The sequence below is a fragment of the Rattus norvegicus genome, chromosome 3 (assembly GCF_021556685.1).
Source record: "Rattus norvegicus strain SHRSP/BbbUtx chromosome 3, alternate assembly SHRSP_T2T, whole genome shotgun sequence".
NCBI lineage: Eukaryota > Metazoa > Chordata > Mammalia > Rodentia > Muridae > Rattus > Rattus norvegicus.
The window spans coordinates 56,991,081-57,016,830 of record NC_141536.1 but is presented as its reverse complement, the minus strand read 5'-3'; the positions used below and the strand labels follow the sequence as shown (position 1 = coordinate 57,016,830).

General features: G+C 43.7%; 1 long non-coding RNA gene across 3 annotated transcripts in view; it reads left to right on the top strand.

Moving 5' to 3' along the window:
- Positions 1-11,462: 11,462 nt before the first annotated feature.
- LOC108350397 (uncharacterized) overlaps positions 11,463-25,750 on the top strand; it is a 65,932-nt gene continuing 51,644 nt past the window's right edge. For all 3 annotated transcript variants that reach the window (XR_015683589.1, XR_015683587.1, XR_015683588.1), the window contains exon 1: positions 11,463-11,587. This is a non-coding gene — a long non-coding RNA (uncharacterized LOC108350397). The remainder of the gene's footprint in view (positions 11,588-25,750) is intronic.

Below are 25,750 nucleotides of genomic sequence, written 5' to 3'. Positions count from 1 at the left end.
TCTTTCGGCACAGGCACCTACGGTGTTTAAGAGAAGATTAAGTTGTAAGAGGTTGAGACCTTTTCTTTTGAGGAGTGGTGTAACAGGAATTCAACGTTCTTGCTAGCCCGAATAAAAAACGCCCAGCAAGCCGTTTACAAACCGTAAACCCAGGCTGGGGGAGGGGGTTGCAGCTATTCTAACTTATTTCCCAGCACAATGTCCCTTGTTACTTGCTGTCTCCCCTGGCCCTGCGCTCATGGTGCACGCCTTCTCATGGCGGGTTGCTCCTTTCTCCTCATCCTTCTCTCTTCTTTCCTTTGGTCCTCGCTCGATTCTCAAGCCCCACCTGTCTCTGTTCCTTTCTCTATTGACCAATCGCAGGCTCTTGCCTTTTATTGGCCAGTTAAACTAGAGAGCAAAGTTACATAGCATCACTTGGTGTATGTGAAGATCTGCTTGTTGGGGGCAACCAGATGGTGGGGTCAGTACTTAGCATTTGAATACATAGCAGCACCAGACTGACCCACTCCAGGACTGGTTTAAGGCTGAGGGTTCTATCACTAGTCTGTTGTCGTGAGTCTACTATGGACTGTGCAAACAGACATTATCCAAGTCTCGTCATTCCTCTTGCCGGTCCTCTATCTTCTGAAGCAGTTCTTCATATCTGTCTCATCTACCATGTGTAAATTCTGATTACTTGGTGATTGGGTCTAGGAGATCTTGGGAAGCTTTATGTGTCCTCAGGAGGCCCTTAGGGACAGGAAAGACATGGCCTGCCTGGGATCCTAGAGGGAGAAGCTGGGAGGTCTGGTAGTACCTCAAGGAAGGATCCTGGAGGATCTCTGAGGCCTGTGGTACAAGGTGGAGAGATGCTTACCCCCTGACTCAGAGGAGTGATATCACAGAAGAGATGGACGGCTTACAGGGTGGGAAGGAACAGAGCCTATCTGATGGAGTGGGGTAGGAGGCCTCAGAGAAGCCGAGGTATCCTATGGGGTAGGGAGGAATGGAGTTTACCCGCTACCCACCAACTCAAGGGAAAGGAGGTCTTGGGGGAGTTGGTTTGCCAGTGATTTCTTTATTCATTACTTACAAGTTTCAGTGACATCATCACAGTCAATTATAATTATAATATAATTACATATTATAAATGTATGTTATATATTTATATTACATAATTACATTATATAATTATAACCCAGTGTTTATTTTGGTGCTGTTGGTTCCATTTGTTTGGATCCTTCTAATCGATGGGTGGTGTGGTTGTAGGCTCTTTTAAACCCATCTTTGTGCTTTTATCCTTTCTCCCCCACTTTTCCTGCGTAGCAGCTCGAGTTACTTCAGATTCTTCTGATGGTCTCTCCACCCACTTCTTAGAAATGTTTCCTTCTTTAAGGAGCCGGCTCCCCTTTACCTAAGAATGGGTTATGTAGAACGAGGATCTGGATGCAAGAGTGCTTGTTGCTACTGGGGTGTTCTCTCTCTCTCTCTCTCTCTCTCTCTCTCTCTCTCACACACACACACACACACACACACACACACACACACACACACACACACACACAATCTGTCGCTATTACCAGGGACCCTCCATTTTAATCTCAGCCATCACAGTTCCTTCTGTCCTTCATCTTTCCCTATTTAGACTCTTCTTTGATAGTGAGGTGCCTGACTCTTTTTTGCCTATGGTTTAGTTCATATTTTTTCAACCTTAGCATATGTTTACCAAATGCTAGCACAGGCACTCTTAGAGCCTCTGTGGCACTCCATGCAGTTACCTGCCTTTCTCTCCATGGTGGTCCAGCTGCTCTCTCTAAACTTACATTGCCTTCACCTAACTAACGCTGAAGAAAGGATTCTCCTTTTTCCTTCTCAAGGATCTCCAGAGAAAGTTCCGAGGTACGTTCTTACTTGATTAATTGGGTTGTGCTCAGCCCTGATTCATTCTCTGTAACTAGAGACAGAATCACCTAAATGCATAGACCCGAGGGGCCTGCTCTCCTTAGAGCCTTAGAGGTGGTGAGTGTCCCACCCAAACCACAAGCAAGAGTGTGGCTGAGAGGTGGCTCTCTGAGCAGAAAACAGGATCCTTGTGGCAGCAGGGTCGGAGGTCATTCTGTGAGGTTCAAGCCACAGCGTCCAGTGCACCACACAGGGAGTCAGGAGTGAACTCTGCTGGCTGAAGGCAGAAGGAAGGACACTGGGGAGGACCGGAGATGAGAGCCAATGTAACATTAGATGCCATAGGTTACTCGTGTCATAATTACGGCACTTAAGAAGCTGAGGCAGCTGGGTTCGGTCCCCAGCTCCGAAAAAAAGAACCAAAAAAAAAAAAATAAAATAAAAAAATAAAAAAAAAAAAAAAGAAGCTGAGGCAGGAGGAGTGCTGAGAGTTTGAGGCAAGCCTAGGAATGTGTAGGGAGTTTGTGGCCAATGTGGACTACCAAGGAAAATCTTGTCCCCAAATCAAAAGGGACAGTTCACATGAAAAATAACATTGCTCCAATCTCACCATTATTGTTACTTAATTAACAATTTTAAATTTAAAAAAATTAAAGATTTATTTTATTTTTAGCTGTATGCATCATGGTATGCATGTGGGAGCATGCGTGTGAGTGCTGGTGCCCACAGATTCAAGGAGAAGGCGTGCTGGATCCCCTTGCAGCTGGAGTTACGGGTAGTTGAGAATGGCCTGATGTATGTGCTGGGAACTGGGTCCGGGTCCTCTGCAAGACCAGTATGAGCTCATCAAGCCATATCCCCACCCCCCAGGCTTGTTGAGTTAAGAGATGAAGCTGTAGAAATCATCAGAAGCCTAAAGGTCCACATTCTTCTTCTTCTTTTTTTTTTTTTTGGTTCTTTTTTTCGGAGCTGGGGACCGAACCCAGGGCCTTGCGCTTCCTAGGTAAGCACTCTACCACTGAGCTAAATCCCCAGCCCCGGTCCACATTCTTCTTACAACCACAATTCTCCCTAGTCACCGAGTTTCCTTCCAGCAAGACCCTGCGCCTACGATTTGGGCAGCTGTCACCTTGTGGCTAGTCCACCTAGGGTCCAGTCAGGCTCTTTTGATGTTGCCTGTAGATGCCCAGATCATTCTCCAGTACTGTCCAGCACTAACAAGTGACTGCAGCTTCAGGCTTCTCCATAGTACAAAAACTTGGAAGCCCAATTTGCTTTCAGAAGTTTTGAAAGCAAGGAGCAGCCTCCCTGTAGTTCCAGCTACTCAGGAGGCTGAGGCTGGAGGATCACCTGAATGAGTCTAGGAGACTCAGCCTTCCTAACGCTGCAACCCTTTAGTACAGTTCCTCATGGGGTGGTGACCCCAGCCATGAAATTATGTCATTGCTACTTCATGACTGAGATTTTGCTACTGTTCTGAATCTAATGTAACTATCTGGTATGCAGGATATGGGATATGTTTCAATGTATAGCTTAAGCGGACAGGGAACTTGTGATCCTCCTGCCCCTCTCTCCTCCCCTCCCCTTCTGTCCTGTCATCTCCTCTCCTCCCCCACTCCCTCTCCCTCTCCCTTCCCCTCTTCTTCTTCCTCTCCCTCTCTTCTCCTCTCCTTTCAAACTGTAGCAAGATGGCCCAGCAGGTAGAGGAACTTACACCGATCCTGATGTCTTGAGTTAATCCTGAGGGTTAACCAGGACCCAGATGGTCTGAGGAAAACCCATTCTTCTCATTTCCGTGCAGATACTATGGTTGGCATACCTGTCCCCTCCTCAAGTAAATAAATTAAATGTAATGAGAACAGAAGATGTAGCATCTGACCGGAGGTGTAGCTTAAAGTGTGTGTTGACTGCTGAGTGCATACAAGGTTCTAGGTTTGATTCTCAGCTCCACAAACAACCTAAAAAGAAGCCCTCTTCATTCTTACTTTTACTACCTGTCTTGAGTTCTGTGAAAGTTTCAGGAACAAAACTGGGTTTCTGCTGGCCTCACGGTCTGGAGGAATAGCATTCCCTTGGCACTCGCAGTAGCCTTGCCACTGGCTGTCACTCACCTAAATAATATCTTACTTATGCAGAGGGAAGTTTCCTTAACTGCCATTGCATCTCATTGATATCACGTTCTGCTAAAGACCGCCTTTTAGCAGGACTTTTGTAATTCCCAGCTTCTTTTAAGTCAACTGTGTCTTTAAGTAGGGCTGGCCCTTTCCTCTTCTCTGTTAGAATGTCTCCATAATAGAATACAAGAGCCTTAGGCTGCTACCCAGAGGTTTAATCACAATGCAAAAACAACATCGCTAATCTGAACAATCTACAAGACTGCGGACTCAGTGAAATAACTATCAATTAACAACATAATTGTCAGTTTAAGTTGCCAACGTTAAAATAGGCAATTGTTACTCCAGTGAGGCTTTTGTGATTTTTTTTTTTTTAAACTCACTTCTTCATAGGGTGTGGGTACAGGGCAGGGGCCTGAGTTGAAACGTTTAAACTGTTGACCGAGTTAATTGCTGTTTTAATTGCTCAATCAGCCTCTTTTATTGGTCATTCGGAACTGAAAACAGTGGTTCTAGTTATAAAATCCCTCCCCGGGCGTGGCAGGTCACCCTTGTCTGGGTTTTAGAAACCATACAGCATCGTGTGCTATGGCGGGTCTGTGTTGTCTTTAACCAGGGCTGTTGTAGACAGCAGGCCATCTAGTTCTCCTATTTTGTCCGTCAGGATCGTGTCAAACACAAAAAAACAGGCTCTGTGTAACACCAGAGTCCACTTTTGTTGAAACTAAAAAAAAAAAAAAAAAAAAAAAAAATCTAACTAGTGGTCTCAGGGGCTCACGCTAGCTCGGTATAGGCACCCTTCCCTGCCAGCTGCTATAGGTGAGTGGGCAAGGAAGACTGAGGAAAGCACAGAAGATTCAGGGTTTAGTGAGGGAAGGGCAGCGTGGAAATCCTAAGTGCCAGGACCACCCTCGTGTCTGCCTATCTCTTACTTGGTTCCTTGCTTGTTGAAACTCAACTTCCGGTCCTGCAGGAGTGTGCCAGCGGTTCCTCCTACAGCTTCTTCCTGATTCTTCTCGCTTCTTCCCACTTCTAAAGCAGGAAGACACAGTACCCTTCATATTCAAAATTGAGTTCCCCGTGATGACAGAATAGCACCAGGGCCAGCAGCTTTGCCCAGCCCCGAGGGGGCACATTTCTGTTTGATGCCCGACTTTGACTTGGAACTTGGAACCAATAGCTCTCATTCTCACTGGGGGCCTGGTACTGGAATCCTGAGAAAGCAGGCCGTCATACTGGAGCCCTGGCATGGAAAGAGGGGTGTGGGTCAGTGTCAAGAGTGTGGTCTGGTTACTTTCTTGGGTCTTTAATGTCTTCCCTTTAAAATAATGAGAGTAGTCCCATCTTCAGGGACTTTCAAAGGAATGACTGAGCTGACAAAGGTCAAGCACCTAGTGCCTTGTCACCACCTGCAAATGAATTGCCAGTTGATATCAATTCAGAGCTGTTACAGCTTGATTTTGAAATGTCCCTCACACATTCATTTCTCAATGCTCTTCTCCCCACTGGTGATGCTAACTGGGATGGTCTAGAACTCAGGAGGCAGGGACCCCTGGGATAACATATGAGTTATATATCCCTCTGCGTCCTGCTTTTCCTCTCAGCTCCCTGGTCTGCTTTGGTTGTGGACAGCCTTGCTGTAGGCTCCACCATGCATGCCTTCCCTGTCCTCGTGGACTAAAGCCTTCTAAAGCTGTGAGCCACACTTTTATTTATCTAAAATTCTTTGAAGATCAATACAACTTTGTTTTGCTTTGCTTTTTGGGTCTCCATGAAAGGGAATTTAAGGTTTAATTTTTTTAAAAAAATCAAATTAGTGTCAATTAGTGTCATCATTATAAAGTGTATCTTTTAAGTCAGCAGGTTATCACTAAGTACAACAACTTTACTAACCGTTAATTCCCGAATTACACTTTTCTGTGCAACTGGGTTGGTTGGTGTCAGATGATACAACAGCCAACATCCTTCACGGTTCCCCATAATCATATCAGTTGTTTTTTTTTTTTTTTTTAATGTGGTCACAGTCAGCATCCCAAACGCAGCCAGCACTGTCTATTATCCTAATTTAAACAATCATGTTAAACTTGGCTTAGATAGTGAGTCCACTTTTTGGGCTCGCTGAGGAGAGACTCTTCTAGTTGCCAAATGACGTGACTTCCAATCAGCCGTCTCGCACATCCCCTTCTTTCAAGGCTCCTGCGACACCAGGCTATTATGCCCCCATATCTCATTTGTGCACCTAGACATCGCATGCTTCTCCAGCTGTGCGGGTGAAGGTCTTCACCTTGTGGTTCAGTCCTTTGAAGGTTACATTTGCTGCTTGGAGGAACCGTTGACTCCGCAGACGCGGAACGTTTCATGGCACCCCTTTTCCACACCATCTGTCTGACCTGGACCCATTCCAAACACTCGGGCTCTGCCAGCAGAATGGTCTTCCTGCTACAGAAGCTTTGTAATCTGCTAATTGACAGGGTAAGGAAAATTTATATTTGGGTTACAGCTGAAAAGTTGGATGTTTCTTTGATGGGGCTTTAAATGCCGACATATGCTGCCTGGGCTTTTGATTTTAGGCATCTCTGTTTGTGCGCAGTCGCATGCCCTCCCCCTGTGCTCTCTGCCTCATTGAGAACAGGACGACATCTTAGGACAAGAACACCAATCTGACCTACCAGGGAATTAGGCTGTACTTAGTTTACTCATTAGCGATGATTTTATTATTATAATCTCTTTGTAGTAGGAGACAGATGGCAGAGGACTTTGCTTTATTGAATGAGATGCAGGATTGGGCATAGCCTGGCTCACTGAATGGCTAATATCTTCAGCACTCACTCAGGCTAATAAACATCTTTTGACCTGAAACAGGGCCTGGGCCTATATTAGGCGCTCAACGCATGCGCAAAGTCCCCCCCCCCCCCCCCCCCGCCATGGGTGTCAGGCAGCTGAACCGTAGAGAAGGCAGAATCGTTACAGTCCAACTGGACAAGATGACATGTGTGGCTGTTCTCTTCATGAATGATTCTTGAAAACCTGATGTGAACAACTTCTAATACAGTGTGGTCATACGTATTGATCCAGACTCAGGTGCCTAGCGTTCTGCCCGGAAGACATGAGCATGAATGAGCCTGGTGTCCTAACGTGCCCGTGGACTCGGCCGGCTGCTCTTTCCGAGGCAGCCAGTGACCTGCACTAGAGCAATGAGGAAAGATGAGAACGAGGAGGATTTCTTCCTTACCTTTGAAAACTTCAAAGTTGTTCCCAATCTGGTTCTGATGATCCACGTCTCAGCGCAAAGCACACATAAAGGTCTGAGATCTGCTTGCTGATCGGAAATAGTTTTTAGAAAGTCAGATTTAATCCCATGAGCCAAATGATCACTACCAACAGCGATCAGGGAAAACCAAAGTCCACGGCAAACTCTAATTTGGCAAATGCATAAAAGGTTCAAAAGAGCAGAGGTCTCATTTACATTCCTCGCTCTTATATGGGATTTTCTTCTGTATTAGTAATTAAAGGGTGCAGGCTGTGGAGTGCAACTGTATCACATAATAGCCATCGGGAACACACTAACAACTTCCTTGAAGTAACGCACACTAGGGTGTTTATGGTTCGGTGTCTCATGGACTCTCTTTGATCTAAATTAGGATTCATTGGCAAGCTCACAATAGGCCCCACATGTACCCCTCTCAACCTCTTTCTTTTAATCATGGAAATTAGAGATGGAAAATATCCATTAAGTCACTTAGTCCTTTCCCCCGCCAGGGTGAAATGGTTGCCTGCGATTCGGGGGTAGTGCTCAGTCCAGCTTAAACGGGAACGTCTCCTGGGATGTGAAAGCTCTTGGTTCTATTATTTTCTTCTTTCCCTTAAAATTCAGAGAGGGGAAAATATAAAGCAGAGAAAAGCTTCCTTTCCTCCTTGTGGGTTAGAGGTAGTGAGGGTATGGAGGGTATGGGTTTGCCTGGTGAGCTTGACAATGAATCCTAACACCTGCTTTCTGGGAGCCGTTCCTCTGGTGCCTCCGTTTCTTTACTTGTCGCCTACACAGATGAAAGTGGCCCTGTCTCCCACTTGTTTTTCTCTTGATGGAATGATCTAGATTCCTGAACTTCCCTGTCAACTTGAGCTGGCAAGCACTCTAGGCTCAGAGAAGGAAGATGAGGCTTGGGCAGTGGGGAGAGGCTACTTATTTTAAGCTCCACAGTGAAGTAGTTATAAACTGCACAGCCCTGGCTGAAGCGTGAGGCCCCTGACGAAGTGTGAGCTAATGACTGGATCGCTGCCTAGCTTGTGAGTGGCCTGTTGCATATTTTTATACTCTGAACACTTGGCATCCGAAAGATATGAAACGTGTGTCATTACACAATGGACTTCTTCTCTGACTCACGTGTGGCAAATGAAGGAAGATGGTCCCCCAGCAGCTGCCTGCAGCTCCAGCTGTAGGGGTTAGCTCTGTGGGGGTGTCTTGAAACCCACTGACCGAGTCTGTGGAGGACGCTCTGCCTCCCGAGATGAGGCTGCTGGGGTGGGTGATGTTCCTCTCTGAGACTTGCATTTTGGGTTTGTTTGATAAGTTCTGATGGCCGATAAGCAGACATTGTCTAAAATCTGATCAGCAGACGTGTCAGATTCTGATCCAGGTGTGTAGAGTGTGATTCTTCCCATTACCAGGCAGACGTGTTCCCTCCAAAAGTCACCATTAGCTTCAGTAAGTATCTGATTTCCCACAAGCATTTGAAGGGCGATTCAGGATTGCAAACCCTGATGTGATTAAGGGTGGGGCTTATCTATTAACTGTAGAAAGCCACAGCATAACATTACGCATTAGAGAATTACGTCCAAACTCGTGGCTTCTATAACACACAACATCTTCCAAGGTAATTCTTATTATAAGTATCCCAAAGGTGCCGAGAGATAATGAACCTTTGAATGCATTAAAACAAAAAAAAACACCCCCCCCCCGAAAGAAACACATCAGGGTTTAAGGAAATAACTTGGGCGATGAGCTTGCTGCCTACTTCCCAAGCATGAAGACCTGAATTCGACCCCCAGACCCTACGTAAACACTAGGCATGGTGGCGGTACACACTTATAATCCCAGTGCTGGGGAGGCGGAAGCAGGAGGAGTCCCAGTTTGCTGGCCAGACAGTCTAGCTGAGCTGGTTATCTCCAGGTTCAGGATAGACCCTTTATCAGAAAATAGAGTGGTAGGCTGACCGGATGTACAGCACTCACTGCCAACCTCCAGCCCATCCCTGGGACCCGTGTCGATTACTGACTCCCACAAGACCTGTAACCTCCACATACACGTGGTGGCGTGTGAACTCCCACATTCATACAACTGTACAGGTTAGTTTTTGTCAGCTTGGCTCATCTAGAGTCACCAGGGAAGTGAGAACTGCAACTGAGGATTCCTACCTCAGGTGGTGCGGGCAGGGCAGGCCCTGTGGTGAGTGAGCCCTTTTTTTTTTTTTTTTCTTTTTTTTCCGGAGCTGGGGACCGAACCCAGGGCCTTGCGCTTTCTAGGCAAGCGCTCTACCACTGAGCTAAATCCCCAACCCCGTGAGCCCTTTTCTTGATTGCTAATTGATGTGGGAGGGCCCAGCCCAATGGCAGGTGGGCCAGGGTTGTTTTTGAAAGGCAACTGAGCAAGCCAGGAAAAGCAAGCAGCTTCCGGCTTCAGGGGCTTCCGTTCAGCCTCTGCGCTTCAGTTCCTGCTTCCGGGTTCCTGCTTGAATCCCTGCATCGGCTTCCCTTCACAACAGATTGTAAGATGAAATAAAATATCCACACTCCAACTTGTTTTTGGTCGTTGTTTTATCATAGCAACAAAGATACTAATGAAAACATCCCCCTCCAAAATGAATGCATAATTGAATAAATTTATAAATAATTTGAGGTGGTATGCAGTTGCAGAAGATAACTGACATCAATCTCCAACATCCATGTACACACACATTCAAGTAGCCCCCCTCCACATGAACACAAATGAACAGGTAACAACACACACACACACACACACACACACACACACACACACACACACACACACACCTATCAAAGCCAGCTAGAATTAGAATTTATTGATACATTTCTGGTATTGGGTCCCGAACTTGGCCAAAACCTCACTAGTTAAAGCTGAGGTGGTGGAGATGACTTACTATAACGACTGCTCACGGTTTTTAGTACCTGAGTTTTCCATCTACCTGAATGGGGAGCAGTTGTGGTATGGACCGTGCCTATGGAGGAGGGGTGGGACTCTCTAAGGTTCAATCCCTTTCCCTCCCCAGTGTGAGGTCACAGGGCTGAGGGTCACATTCTAGGAGTGGCTGGAGGAGGCCTCTGTCTCAGGTAATTTCATGGAGCTTCCAGAGCAGAACCTTCCTCTTTATCTCATGTCTATACAAGAAAGCTGAGGGGACTGTAGCCCACCCAAGCATGACAGATGTGGCTTTGGCAGGCCTGGTCCTTCCCCTGTTTCCTCTGCCTTGCTAAAAACTCTTCAGGTTACGGTCCTAAAGCTAGCCACAAAGTCTGTTCCCTCCTTTGGCCACTTCCTCCCTCCTGAGACTGACTGACAAGGTCCAGCTATCAAAATACTGAAATCTAGCAACTGAAAGGCCTCTTTTGCTCATCTACTTAATAACGTGCCCAAACCAACTCATTCTAACATGGGGTTCTCCCTTTTCCCTTTACAAACTGCCACTTTCCTATGGGCCACATCTGTCTCTCCCCTATCCAGAGGCAGTCATTTGTCTTTCTCACTTCCTTCCTCTCCCTTGTTCCCTTCCCCTTCTCCCTCATCTATCTCCTGTCTTTGTCTCTGAGTCCTTGCCCTTTATCCCTCTGGGGCAAATAAATTTTTGTGATGAGACCTTGGTTTTGGGGTGCCTTGTGCTGGTTCTAACCAGTCCTTTCAAAGACAGTGTCTTGAGTCCCTTGCTCATCACTAATCTTAACTCTGACTGGGTAGATGTTTAATGTCTTGTAAAAATCTAAATGTTTCGGTTTTGCTTGATGACCAAGGTTAGCTCACATGTGTTCTTCTGAATGTGATCTTTAAGAGTTGGGCAATACGGGTGCCTGGAAGGACCCCTAAGTTCACAGAGTCTTAAATTAGTGATTGGCTAAGGTAACATGATGGCTAGAGAAAGATGGATGCTGGGCTCTGCTCCCCATCCCTGCTCACAGCAAGCGGGGACTTCATTCCGGGCTTTACTGAGACCTCAGCCGAAAGCTTATACGTGTTCATCGGATCAAATGTGAGTGTGGGGGGAACCACGAGTCAGAAGGTCCGGGCAGAGATGCGAACAGACACAGTACAGGAAGGTGACTCCCAGAGCAGTGTGTATAGTAAGAAATGGGGTGTGTGAGAAGACACAGGCATCGGTATTCAGACTTCCATTGTGATGTGTAGAGTCATTTTTTCCAGTGAGCAGCGTTAGAGCGACGTCATAATCAACACGCGTATAGCTACGTGTCTCACACTGCTGGCTACCACACTTGTAGAAGCCACAAGGTCCCAGCGCAGGACAGGCGCTCCACACCACAGAGGCCCGCAGTGTACTCCAGCTGCTCTGGCTGCTTTTCAGGTATCATACATTCCATGTGGCTCCAGTTATGTGGATCTCTGGCTCTGATCCTTCAGTTTAAGCACATCCTCAGGAAAGGCGGGTTAGCAGCTGAGCAACACTCTTGCCAAGAGGTTGCTGGTTTTCCTCCTCCCAGTAAGCCATTGTCTTCGGGCAAAGCCAACGGTGAAGCCGGTCCTACTCAGAGGGACCCTGTACTGTGTCTGTTTACACCTCTACCTGGTTTCCTGGTTTTCCGCGTTTATTTTGATGATGTAAAGATTAGCTTCAGGCAGCGATCTCAGTAGGTAAAGGTCTGAGCTGTGGTTCAGCAGTGGCCTACTTGCTGGATATTTGTAAGGCCCCCGAGTTGTATCTCTAGTGCCAAAAAGTTAGCAACAGTAACGTATACCCAAAACCCCCACAAAATTATGAGATAAACACGAGGGTATAATCTAATTCTGTCTACGTGACTATGAGAAATTACTAGGAGATACTTTGAAACAGGGTCTTGTATGTACCTTTATGGGTTAAGACTGAACCTTGGCCTCTGTGGGTTATATTTAACAAGTGATAGTTGAGGAACGCAAATACAATTAATAAATGAAACATTGTAATTCTCTAGGGGAGTGTTCTTAAAGTGGTGAAAAAATTTTTTTCTTTTAAAGTTTCGAGGCCCCTGGTAAGAATATAAAGACATAAATTTAAATTCCGAGTTTGACTTCTGGACTCCTAATAGTTAAGCGTTTTTAAAATTACATTTCAAAAATTTAGTGTGTGTATGTGTTTGTGACTGTGTGTGTGTCCATATGTCTCTTTGTATTTATGTGTCTGTGTTTTTGTGTGTATGTGCATGTATTTGTGTGTCTGACATCTTGCCAGTCCCTCTACACAGTTTTTAAACATGAAAGGGAGGGACTTAGATTTTGTGTGTATGTGAGTGTGTTTGTCTCTGTGTGAGTTTGTGTATGAGTGTGTGTGTGGGGAAGAGGGAGGGAGGGAGGGAGGGAGAGAGAGAGTGGGTTATGGGGATGGAGTATGGAGTTAGAGAATGATGTTAGGACTTAATTTTCTTCCCACCATCTGGGTCCTAAGGATGGAACTCAGGTCATCAGCCTTGGTGGCAAGTGTCCTTACCAATTGAGCTCTCTTATTAACCCCTCCAAACAGGTTTTTAAAACATGAAAGGGAGGGAGGGAAGGAGGGAGGAAAACCGATTTGAAAGACTCAACTCTCATGTTCAGAAATTATGAACTTACTGTGTTTTCAAGAAAAGGAAAACTTGTCTTATGAAAGGAAAAAGGAAATTATGGGACCAGGGCATTGGATGGGGCCATGTCCCTGGCTTTTCTCAGTGGCTGTACTGTGGGAGTTGGGGGTGACTGCTGGGGAGCCGGCCAGTGTGGGCCGCCATTACTCTAAGGGCCTTGCTGATCATTAGCATCTTTGTTTTGAGGTAAATTTACATCCACATGGCTGAGTTCTCACTGTTACACCGTAGTGAGTGACAGATGTGACGGACTTGGCTTCAAATTCCAACCAGGGTCCCTTGTCCTTCTGCCTGGCATAGACATTGTCACCGCATCCTGTCCTTTCCCTCTGCTGTAGTTTCTCCAAATCCATGGCAAATTGTTATGTAATATTGCATAAAAATATCAGTCCATAGATGTCCTTATAACTTCTAAATTTCAGCTTTTTTTTTTTTTCTGTTTTGGATATCGAGGTTTGTTATTTAGCTCAGGGTAGCCCTGAACTTAAGATCTTCCTGCTTCTGCCTCTCAAGTGTTAGGATCCCAGCCCTACACCACCATGATCAGTCTATTGATTTAGGCCATGCAAGTGGCAGATTTCTGATTTGCCTTTGCTGCATCCTCCTGCCATTCCTAGTTGGTCTAGTCCTCTCACCTTCTTGTGAGCATCCCCCACTTCCTCCCCCCCTCCATCTTCCCCACTTGGTGGCCTTTGTCCCAAAGCAGTGGAAACTAAGACTTTCTTGCCTGGCACTTATTTACTCCTGTTGGTTGGATTTTGGGCAAGTTTTTCCACATATGGGAAATTTGAGATGAAATCAATAATAGTTTAGGAATTTCTCCCCCTACTACTCGGTGCCACTGTACTTCCTGGGAAGGGGGGATGCACCAGTCTCCACTCAGGGCCCATGATGGGCTCTGGTGGAGGAAAGGGGAGCTGTGTCTTCAGGGATCAGTTAGTTGGGCTTGTACCTGTGGTCTGATAGAGGCTTCTGGAACCTCATTAAGGATAGGTTAAGGAAGGTGCGTTTGAAAACATTTAAATCCTAAATCACAAAAACTTTATGCTCTGTAGGCACAGCAGGTTAAACCATGCTGCCCAGCTGTGCACTAAAATGATGGTACTAGCTGTCTGAATGAGGAAATCTGTATGTGCTCTCCGGGCATGGCCACCGTCCGAAATTCCTTACTGTATATGTTCGGTCCCTGTTCTCTGGACTCTGTGGGAACACCTTTCTTTCTTTCACCACCCGAAGAGTGGCACCTACATTAGTCTGGATGGCAAAGTTGATGATTGACGTGTGCCACCCTGCTGTGGGTCCTCAAGCCTCTTTTAGTTCTGTCTCCTGGAGTCTATCTTCTGCACCTCTGGTATCCTTGACCTACCTGGAGGTTTTGAATCCTGAACTGATAAGTATTTATCTGTCACACACTGGTGAGATTCTGGGGTCAGTTAACTCACCCTTAGCCTGGATCACCCACTGCAAAATAGGGTTGATGTATAAAGTTAAACAAGGAAATAACCAAGGTAAGCATGTGCAAACCTCTGTCGATGGTCAACCCTTATCATCTCCTCAGTTTTCTCTTCTCTCCCTATCCTCTCCCATACACTGCCTCTAGGGAGTTGAAATATATAATTGAAATATATTGAAGGGGCTGGGGATTTAGCTCAGCGGTAGAGCGCTTACCTAGGAAGCGCAAGGCCCTGGGTTCGGTCCCCAGCTCCGGAAAAAAAAAAAAAAAAAAAAAAGAAATATATTGAATTATATAACCTTTGCAAAAAGATGATACAAGATGCCATCAAAGATAATGTGGCTAGAGAGAGGTGGGGGAGGGAAAGAAGCCAGGTAACAGGAAGGAAAGACTGGAAACTCTTCCTTACCTGGGGTTACATATCAAACACACACACACACACACACACACACACACACACTACTTTTTTTTTTTTTTTTTTGAGACAGGGTTTCTCTGTGTATCTATAGCTGTCCTAGAATTCATTCTGTAGATCAGGCTGGCCTTGAACTCAGAGATCAACTTGCCTCTGTCACATGAGTGCTGGGATTGCCTGGTTAGCAAACAACATTCTGTGTGTGTGTGTGTGTGTGTGTGTGTGTGTGTGTGTGTGTGTGTGTGTGTGTGACTTATAAAGGGCTGTGAGTCTGGTGGTCCAGCGTTACTGGACTGCAAACTTTTTCCTTCAGCTCACTAGCCTTTCTCCCACTGAAAACACAGCAGCTGCCCAACCTCTGGGCTTTCTGGCTCAGAGGGCACGGCAGAGCCTGAGATTTTTCATCATACAGGAAGGACATTGCTGCTGGTGGTCCAAGGCCCTCGAGCTGAGAGGCACTGCCTTAAACATTGCTACTTTCTACTCTCCCCCCAACTCCTCCACACATCTCCTCACAGCCTCGCTTGTTAGAAACTAAAAGTCTTGAATACTACTTGAGTTCACCTTAAGTTCCCTGCTGAGTCAACCCTTCTAGGGGAGGAACCTGGACACAGCCTCATCAGCTGGATGATTCTTATCCTCAGGGGCATTTGGAAAGGATCTCAGAATAATACAAGTGAAAACAGCCCCACAGCTTGCCTTAAAGTAACAAATACTTTAGTTCAGAATTGTTAATGGTTCAGCTGGTAGTTGGGGGGAGGGTGTGAACGAAGACTGAAAAGTGTTCTTTTGACTGAAAATTGTTCTTTTTTCATTACACAGGACATTCCTCTCTTTTTTCAACCCAAATTAGCCTTTAGGACATTAATGCTGGCTTCTTGCTTAGATAATGAGAAGTGAAAGTTTAAACCTCTTAGTGGGCTTTGTTTCAGGCTCTAGAATTGAACAACATGCTCATTCCATAAACTGAGTAAGATAAGCAGGGTTGAGCAAAGCAGAAATTAACAGTACAAAATGGATTGGTCATTTCCCTTTTCCCCCTTCCTTCCTTCCCCCTCTTTTCTTCCCTCTCTCTTGCTTTTCCTTAAGGCCACTTAACAGCTCAGTTATGGTTGGTTGGTCTGATAATGTGAAACCTTGGCATGAGTGACTCCATTTTGACTTTTAGTCTGGTCTATTGAACTCTAGTACACAGTGCTCAGTCTTAAACAGCGGCTCCTGAACTGATTAACAAACCAGTACTTTTGAGCTTGCTCTTTTAAAATATGTAAATGATCTCATCTAATTTCTAGCCCTATTAAATAGATTATTTGGGACCTGGAGAAGAATTTAAAATTGAAAAGCTAAATACAGACACCTCAGTATATTCCAGTTTAAAATAGTGCACGCTCTTATTGATCAATGTTCCAACTATGGGATTTATTTCTTACTCCTTTCTCCAACCAGGTTGATTTCTTCTGTAGAGGGATGGTTAGTGTCAAATCATCTGAGAGAAGGGAACTTCAGTTGAGAAAATGCTTCCATAAGATCAGGCAGTAGGCAAGCATGTTGGGCTGACCAAGACAGCTCAGTCAACCAGGTCTTGAGGGAGGGAATGAAGATTGAAAAGAGAAAGACAGGGGTTGGGGATTTAGCTCAGTGGTAGAGCGCTTGCCTAGCAAGCACAAGGCCCTGGGTTCGGTTCCCAGCTCCGAAAAAAAAAGAAAAAAAAAAAAAAAAAAAAAGAAAAGAGAAAGACAGTTAGACAATATTGTAACATGACTTCAGCCAGTGCTGAGGCTGAAGCAGGTTTATTTTATTTATTTTTTTCTGTCTGCTTTTTATGCCATTCTATGTACATGCGAAGAATAAGGTCAGTTCTAGATCAAGGAACAAAAACAAGGCAATAAACACAAACAGTCAAGAAACAAGACAATAAACAAAGTCCTGTGGTATTCAGGGACTTGTCAAGATGATCAAGAACTGGGCTGGAGAGATGGCTTTGGTTAAGAGCACTGACTGCACTTCCAGAGGTCATGAGTACAATTCCCAGCAACCACATGGTGGCTCACAGCCATCTGATCTGATACCTTCTTCTGGTGTGTTTGAAGATAGCTATAGTGTACTCATACACATTAAATAAATAAATAAATAAATAAATAAATAAATAAATAAATAAATCTATCTTTTAAGATATCAAGAACTTGAGCCTACTTCCTTGTCCTAGCCCAAAGTCAAATTCTTGCCTGAGCCTACTTCCTTGTCCTGGCCCAATGTCAAATTCTTGCCAAATTCCTAGAAGGCAGGCCCCAAAAGCTCTCTACATTGGGCATTTTCTTAATTAGTTATTGATGTGGGAGGGCTCAGCCCATTGTGGGTGGTGCCATCCCTGGGCTGGTGGTCATGGGTTCTATAAGAAAGCAAGCTGAGCAAGCCATGGAGAGCAAGTCAGTAAGAGGCAACCCTTCATGATCTCTGCATCAGCTCCTGTTTCTAGATTTCTGCCCTGTTTGAGTTCCTGTCCTGACTTTCTTTGATGATGGAGTATGATATACAAGTGAAAGCCAAACAAACCCTTTCCTCCCCTACTTGCTTTTGGTCATGGTGTTTACTCACAGCAATAGAAACCCTAACTAAGGAAATTGGGAGAGGAAATATGCATGATTTCAATTCCGAGGGTCACGTGCCAATCGTCTTGATGGCCCTGCCCATCTTGTAATTACCCTCTTTTCTTGGAACTACAAGACTTTTTCTCAGGAAGTAGCAAGTTTTATAGTAGGCTGCCAGTGGATTCACTTAGAACATGAGACAGATGCATCTGAGTCCTGTAGGAATTCGTTCTGCTGACATAGAGGGAGGACTTGTAGGTACTGGGAGATGTCTGGATTTCCCTGGGTTCAGAAAGAATATCTTACTTATAATAGAACACATTCTGCTTTTTGATGTATGATAGGGATACAATGCAGTTCTTGAATGATAGAGATACAATGTAGTTCTTGAATGATAGAGATATAATACAGTTCTTTGATGATAGAGATACAATACAGTTCTTGAATGACAGAGATACAGTGTAGTTCTTGAATGATAAAGATACAATGTAGTTCTTGGATCAAGTTTGGGGTCCTCAGCTATCTCCAGGTCCTACCCTTATTCCTATGTTCAACACAGCACAGTGTGTTAATACACCCTGGATCAGTATTGCTGTATATATTGAGCTCAGTTTTTCTGGATCCACAAGACAATTTGATATAAAAGTAACTGACAAGGTTGAGCCAAAATCTGCTAGTTTTACATTCAAGTCTGACAAAGAACTTACTTTCCCAATCACTGAGAATGTCAACCTGTATCCAGCTTAATGCTGGGTACTGTTGGACAGATAATCTCACAGGCATTTTGGAATCAAATCGCAATGTCAGGTAGTCAGTGAAAGTACTGATGTTATAACTGAGAACCAGAACATAAGGTGGCCGTGTTAGAATAGAGGCTTCGTGGATGGCAAGGGTCTTGGGGCCAGAGCTTAGGCTGAGGAAAAAAGCTCTGAGAATGGACAGAACCTGAAAAAGTCATATGTTCAGCTATGTAAGTCCCACATGCTGTAGTGCTGAGAAGTGTGTCCATTGCCATGAACTGAAGGAAATAGAAAATTCTAGTGTCTTTTTGGATGTTGTGGTCTTTTACAAGCTGGAGGAATGGACACTTGGAGAATGCAAAAGAAAAGGACACAGAATAAGTGGAACGGTCGAGTTTGATTCTGTGCTGCCATTAAGATCTTACATTTCACATTAGTTATCAAGAACAGATGTTGATGTGAATCAAATTGATTTGATATAAAAACACTATGTCTTACTTAAATGTACTGATGTCTTAAAGAGTCAAGGAAAGTGGCAATTTTATTGCCTATGGCTTTTTTTTTGTGTGTTCCATGGGTATAGTAATCTTGCTTAAGAAACGCATAATATGAAGTCTTCTTTTCCTCTCATAAAACTTAAGCATGAAGTGTATGAAGGAAGACGACACAAGGAAGAGTTTTAAAGAAATGGTAGTAAATTCAGGTTAACTGCACAGCTGGGTACACTCATTGGCCTGACTCCAAAACATTACATAGGAAGAGATAGCAAATTCGGCCTTTGTACCTCAGAGTTCATCAGAATCCAAATCTTTTTCAATTCTTTTTATATTGGCCTTAAAATGTTACTTGACTGAAATTATCTTCCCCTCGGTATTAAAGAACATCTCACTATCTACAGATGGATTGACCAACTTGACATTCATGGTTTCTAATAGTTGATAGACACCCTCCCCCCAATTTCTAGAACGCAAGTCTTGTAGGTGATTTATAGGTAGGAATGATTTAAGGCTCAATTACCTTCCTTTTAACACCCCCTGTAGTGTCTTACTCTGAATTGTACAGCATTGCCCATCCAGCTCTCCACACTTCAAGTAATTTTCCTCCCAATTTTTATGCACTGACTTCTTCCTTGACTTTAAGATTCACCTTGGAAGAAAAATGAACATTTATTGAGGCTTCATGTATGGCGGATACTACATCAGCTTTTGACTTTATCTACGGAAAATAAGAGCTCTTTGAAGGAGGGATTATTTTAGCTCCCACCCACTATCTTCTTTTACAGTGAAAACCAAGCTGGTAAGGTAGTTACTTGACCATCAGTACATGTGATAGACATGAACCAAGCCAACTGTGGGGGGCCTCTGTGACTTCCCCATGGGTACTCCATAAGTAGACATTTGACTCTTGTCAGGCTAATTGAGTCATTGCTTAGGGAATCTTCAACAGGACCTGGGGGTGGGGGAATGAATCTCTCCTTGGTACATTGGAGAACAGAGACAAGCTCATGGTTTCTTTGTGGATGAAGTGAGAAATAAAAGAAAATCGTGGAGAGATGAAGAGGAAGGAGAATGGAGAAGGCAAAAGAGGCTGGGAGGAGAGAAAGAAACAGGTGGGAAGAGGTAAACACATGGTGAGAGTTTGAGTCTCTGATGTCCAGTGGTCTTATGCTCTTCCCAATGGGTTGTGAGGGGTTCTTCACTTTTATCACAAGCTAGATTTGTTTGGATTTCTGTCTTGTAATCAAGAACCCTGGTTTTCTAGAGAGTAGACAGAGCATCAAGAACACGTGCTTTCTCGGGATGCTGTACAGCACTGAGATTTGTCCTCCACTGATCCTGGTTGGTAATCCTAGTCAGTGCATGTGGGCGCTCTTGCCTTCTTCCTACATTTGAGATGACAGGGAAGAGAGCCAAGCATCTGACAGCACAGAAGGGACTTCAAGATAGTGGTTTCTCTCTTCTGTTCATCGTGTTACCTGGGTGTAGAAAACTTTAACTTGGACTTCTTATATATGACTGGAGAACAACCAAGTATAAATGCATTGATGATTTAAAGACTGAATCTAAATGAAGTATTGTAACAAAATGTGGAATTAAAATCTCTTCCTTCCTTCCTTCCTTCCTCCCTCCCTCCCTTCCTTCCTTCCCTCCTTTACACGCCTTCAATCCTTCTGGCTGGAATACAGACACACCTTTAATATACAACTTTAACTCCAAACAATGAAGTTTAATTGAAGGGCAAACAAAGTGATGAATCAGAGAAAAGAAAGATTTGAATAAATGAGTCAGTGATAGGATACAACCAGCTCTCACTAGGACAGGAAAGAGAGGCTACTTAAGAGCAGTGAGGGGAGAGAGGGGAAGTCAGTGGTGTTCGGTTCAGTTCAGAGCCGTTCAGTTCATGGGGTTCAGAGGCTGTTATTCTAGGCAGAGCAATTAAGCCAGAAGCTGGAGAAGCCAGTTTGAATCAGGCAGCTTGAAAAAGAGTTTGATCCAGGACAGCTGATTTGAGACAGTCAACCAGAAAATGCTAGAAAGTGTACATTTATTCAGCAATAAGTCTCAGAGGCTGAAACAGGCTAGGTCTAGGTTAGCACACGGAGGCTAGAAGCTGAAGCCTTCAAGGTCCAAGCTTGCAAAAGATTAGATGGTATGGATGTAGGGAGCACTTATAGTGTTAACTCTGAGTAACTTCTTGCTTGTGATTAATTATGAATGAGTCTGCCAACATCTGTATTTGTTTTTTAATTAACATTATACCCTGCCAAGTTCCTCTGCTTACACAAATGTCTTTGAGAGACTCCTAGCCTGAAGGAAATGGCCTAAGTCATTCATAGATACTGTGTACCAAAAACTCACTACATAAGCATTTGTGGTCATTGTTTATCTTCCTGGAATTGGTCATGCTTTGTGTTGCTTGCCTTTAAAAGACACTGGGAAAATATACTTGCTTGCTGGCATGGTATTCACCAGCAGTCCTCCCATATTCTGTCTCTGGCATCATCTTTCTGCCTTTCCTATGATCATCCTCATTCCCTCAGTCCTGTTTTTCCATGACTGTACCAGCTGACTCCAGGAGAGTGGAGCCCAATGTGAGGCTCATGAGGTTCTACTATGGGATATGTAATGAAGGTCTTTGGAAGTAGAGCACTTGGAAAAAGTGAGAGTGTTGGCAGTAGTAAGGAGTAAAAGTCACAGGCAATACAGATAAGGGAGTTCAGAAAAAATAAAAGACACTCATACAGACAAAAAACAAGATAAAAGAAAGAAAAAGAAATAGAAAGAAAAATGGCAAATGGAAACCGTGGTGTGCCTTCTGTACCAATGCTTAAGAATATGCTTTAGTAAAGTAGGGCAACAGTGATTGGTCCCCTGCGAACCCCATTCCAGGCCCCTCTGCTCTGCGCTCACCACCACAGCACAGAGATGGAGAGCAGGAGGGTAATGGATAGAGGAGCCAGCACAGAGCGGGATGCTGAGTCCCAAGCAGCCAGCAGCTGGCAGCTAGAAGCTGGAGCTTGCTCCTGCCCCTCCCTTCTTGGACTGGCATAGGTGAGTTATGATCCAATCCAGCAGGTTAAGGTTAAAGATGTTTATGAAAAATATTTGAGATTGATAAAAGCAAATGATGAAGGTTAGAGGCTATAAAAGAACTTAGATACTTCAGATAAAAGATGTTTCAAGTTAGTAAATGCAAGTTATAAATGCTGGAGGGTCTAAGAAGATGTTTTAAGGTATATAAGTATAAGTTATAGAGGTTTCCGTGCCTTTTAACCCAAACCTATAGCTTTTATTAGGTTTCAAAGGCATAAGTCTACTCCTGTTGTCTAACAGACACCTGTTAACTACATTTTTCTTTTTCTTTTTTTAAAAGACTTATCTATTTTATGTATATGAGTACACTCAAGAGTCCTAAGATTGGACCTGCCTGTCACAGACCAAATGGACTCCAAATAAGTACACCTGCCTATTTTGATACCAGCAGGTAGCTCCAAATATAAATTATATAAGCTAACATATATCATACAAATTAGAAATTACAATACATTGAAGCATATATATAATAATTACATGCATGTGTATATATAAATAATCCATGTTAAGTATACATTAAATATAAATTGTACAAGTTAAATATAAATTATATACATTGAATATGATTTATATACATTTAAACAACAAATTTACAGTAAATACAAATCATATGAATTAAATATTAATTATATGCTTTAAATGAATATTATACATTAAATTGTTGTTGTAAAAATATAAAAAATAGGGGTTGGGGATTTAGCTCAGTGGTATAGCGCTTGCCTAGTAAGCGCAAGGCCCTGGGTTCGGTCCTCAGCTCCGAAAAAAAAATATATATAAAAAATAAAATGCTGTCTTTTATTCCCCACTAGGTCTGGCACCACAGTGCCCCAAGATATCTGCTAGCTATCTTGGCAGAAACACATCCCAATTCTGTGGCGGCCAGTGTCTCTAGCCACCACACACTCTCTTACACTTAAATCGCTACAAGAAAGAACACACAACACAATTTGATCCAATTCATAAGATATAATTGCCCACGTAACATACAAATTCCTATATACATCCATCCCTCAAGAACATTTACAACAACCTGTAAAGGTACAGAATCTTAACGTCAGCTTCCACATTGTCCCGTGGCTACTCTGCAGTCTCCTCCTCTCTTCCGTTCCTGTCTCCTCCTCTTCCTTCAAACTTTTCTTCTGCCCATCCTTCCTTCTCTTTTTTTTTTTTTTTCCCCCGGGACTGGGGACCGAACTCAGGACCTTGCGCTTCCTAAGCAAGCGCTCTACCATTGAGCCAAATCCCCAACCCCCCATCCTTCCTTCTCATCCAATGACAGGCCTCATTCTATCCTGTACCGATCCTCACCTGTATTCTACAAATTAAATGGGGAGAAGGTTCTGAGGAAGTCACCTGAGTCCTGAGTATGTGACTAAGCAGCCATCCTTGGGGCAATGGAATTAGCATCAAAATACAGATAACTCTAGGGCAAACCACAACATTAAATATTATTATATATGATAAAATATAAATTAAATGAGTTAAATATAAAATATAAGTTACAATCTATATAATGTAATCTATGTAAAATACATAATTTCACATATACTCAAGGACAAGAAATTATGAAATGAGCCCATGGAGCTCTAAAAGAAAAAATCAATTTAAAAAAATAAAAGAGGGAGTTGTATACTCCTTCACCACAAAATTTTAATTTTTGACCTTGGATTCCAAGGGACTCTCTGCTGCTGAGTGTCTACAGCCCCCATCAACTCAGCATACTTATGGTTAGGTGAAATGAAAGACTCCACTTATTGGTGTATGGCACGGTCCTGATCCTGTATTAATATGGGGAAGAGGGCATGTTTGTGTTTTTTCTACAGGATGCTGAAGGAGCCAGGTGACTGCCAGAGTGATGGTGAGACGTGCTGTGTGGATGCCGATTTTGGTGCCGATTCTAGAAACTTGGTAGTAATTTGACATTGGGCAAGGCCAAGGAAGTAGGTTTCAGGCAAGAATATGACTTTGGCCTAGGACAGGGAAGTAGGCTCAGATATCTTGGTCGTCCTGATAAGCCCTTAGAAACAGTGATAATGGTACTTTGTTTATTGCCTTGCTTGTTCTTTGATTATTTGTGTTTATTGTCTTGCTTGTTGCTTAAACTAGAACTGACCTATTGCTTGCATGTAATTAAGTTGGTATATAAGCAGATTGGGAAAAAATAAACCTACCTCAGCCTCAGAACTGGCTGGGGTCATGCTACAGTGTTATCTAATTGTCTTTTTAATCCCCGCTCTGCCCTGGAGAACCTGTTGACTGATGTGAGGTTTGGGTTAGACCTCTACCAGGATCACTTGAATGAGAGGGAGACAGTGATTGATGCAAAAATAGGAGTTTTATTGCTCCAGCAGGTTGGGGCCACCCTACTTCAAGAGGGTGACGACCCTGAGCAGTCTCTAATGGGATTATATACATTTGATAAGGGCAGAATTTAGGCAACGGGAACTTGGCAAGGTACTATTGGTGGAGTGAAGCGACCTTTAAACTGATTCATGGTCAGTGGACTGTTCAGGACTTTCCAAAAAGGGTTGGTTGGGGGTCACGGGTGGCTTTGTCTGACAGTTGGCTTGTAGTTTTTCCAGGAAGGGAGGGGTCTTAGTGCTCAGAGGTTTGTGGTGGAATTTTCCACTGGTCTTAGATTGACCCCAACTCTGGCTCTTTCAACTGACTGAGCTGGCTTGGTCAGTGGTGATGCTGGGACAAAGAATGATGCTCACTAAGATTTTGCTTAGTGCCCTGACAATGACAACAGGGAAGCTGTATTGGGCATATGTTCCTGACCCACCTTTGCTACATCTGTCTGTATGGTCAAGGCCAGTTAGGATTCCCTTGTTATAAGGGTAAAAAGTATTTCAAATCAGTGAATTACACTGCTATGGGTCAGGGCTTAACTATTTGTTTTACCAGAAATAGTACCAGTGCTGGATATGTTTCTCTGCACCCTAAGACTTGGAAGAAGAATATCTCTAAGACTGTAGTGCAAACATTAGGATTGGAATGCCATTATCTCAGACTGTACAGGCTGCCCTGCCTCAGGGCAGGAAACATGGAGACTGTGGAACCTGCCTTCCAAAAATTAATCAAATGAAGGAGTTGTAATAGTGACCCTTCTCTTTCCTTTAATGTGACCAGTTATCCAACTCATCCATGGACTGGTCTAAAAATCAATCCAGTATTGGACAAAAGGAAGTGACAGTGGACATTTGGAGGGCTAGTGCTGGACATTTTCAGAAACATATTTGAAAACTGGCAGCTGCCTTGTATGATGTTATGTTTGCTGTGGATAAAATGGAGTGGGTTCTGGGGTTAAGGTAACCGTGACATCCTATATTACCCCACCTAATCCTTTATTAATTGGGAATAGTACCTTGTTATTGGCTCTGATAATGAGTTCAATGTTTTTTGTTTTAATTGTCTTTTTTTAAAATTGTGTTTCTGCACTGTGTGATGTTCAACATGTAATGGTAGTACATCAACCAACTTTTATTAAGATTCCTATAAATTAATCTGAACCCTGGTATTCTGAAAAAGGCTTACACATGTTGGGAGAATTAGATCACACTCAGGCAAGGAGCAAACACATGCCTGGGCTGATTATTGCTGGTATCATTTCTTTCATAAAACTCTTAAACCAGGGCTGCTACCTCTGCATCAGCTTTAGCACAGAGGTACAAACAGCTAGTTCTGTTAATCATCTTGTAGAAAATGTAACCAATGCCCTGAGCATACAAGAAGATGTGAATGGATAGATAGAACAAAGAATTGACACATTATATGATGTAGTGCAGATCATGGGAGATATGAGGTACAAGGAATGAAAATCAGAAGCCATTTGGCATGTTATACTCAATATGTCTGTGTTGTAGTAATTTCCAACCCCAATACAAAACCACCCCTCAATAAGCCAGTATAAAAACACACACTTGATCTAGCACTATTCCACTGCTATGAGACCCTTTGTTATTTGTAGTACAAGCAGTAGATAGCTCTGTAAAGACATTCATATGGACTATATAGGGTGAACAGATCAGTTAAGAAAGATTAATAAAAAAAGACAACTGCTGCTCTCTTTGCCCCATCTACTGCGAGAATGAAGACCATTCTCAGCAATCAGACTGTCGACAT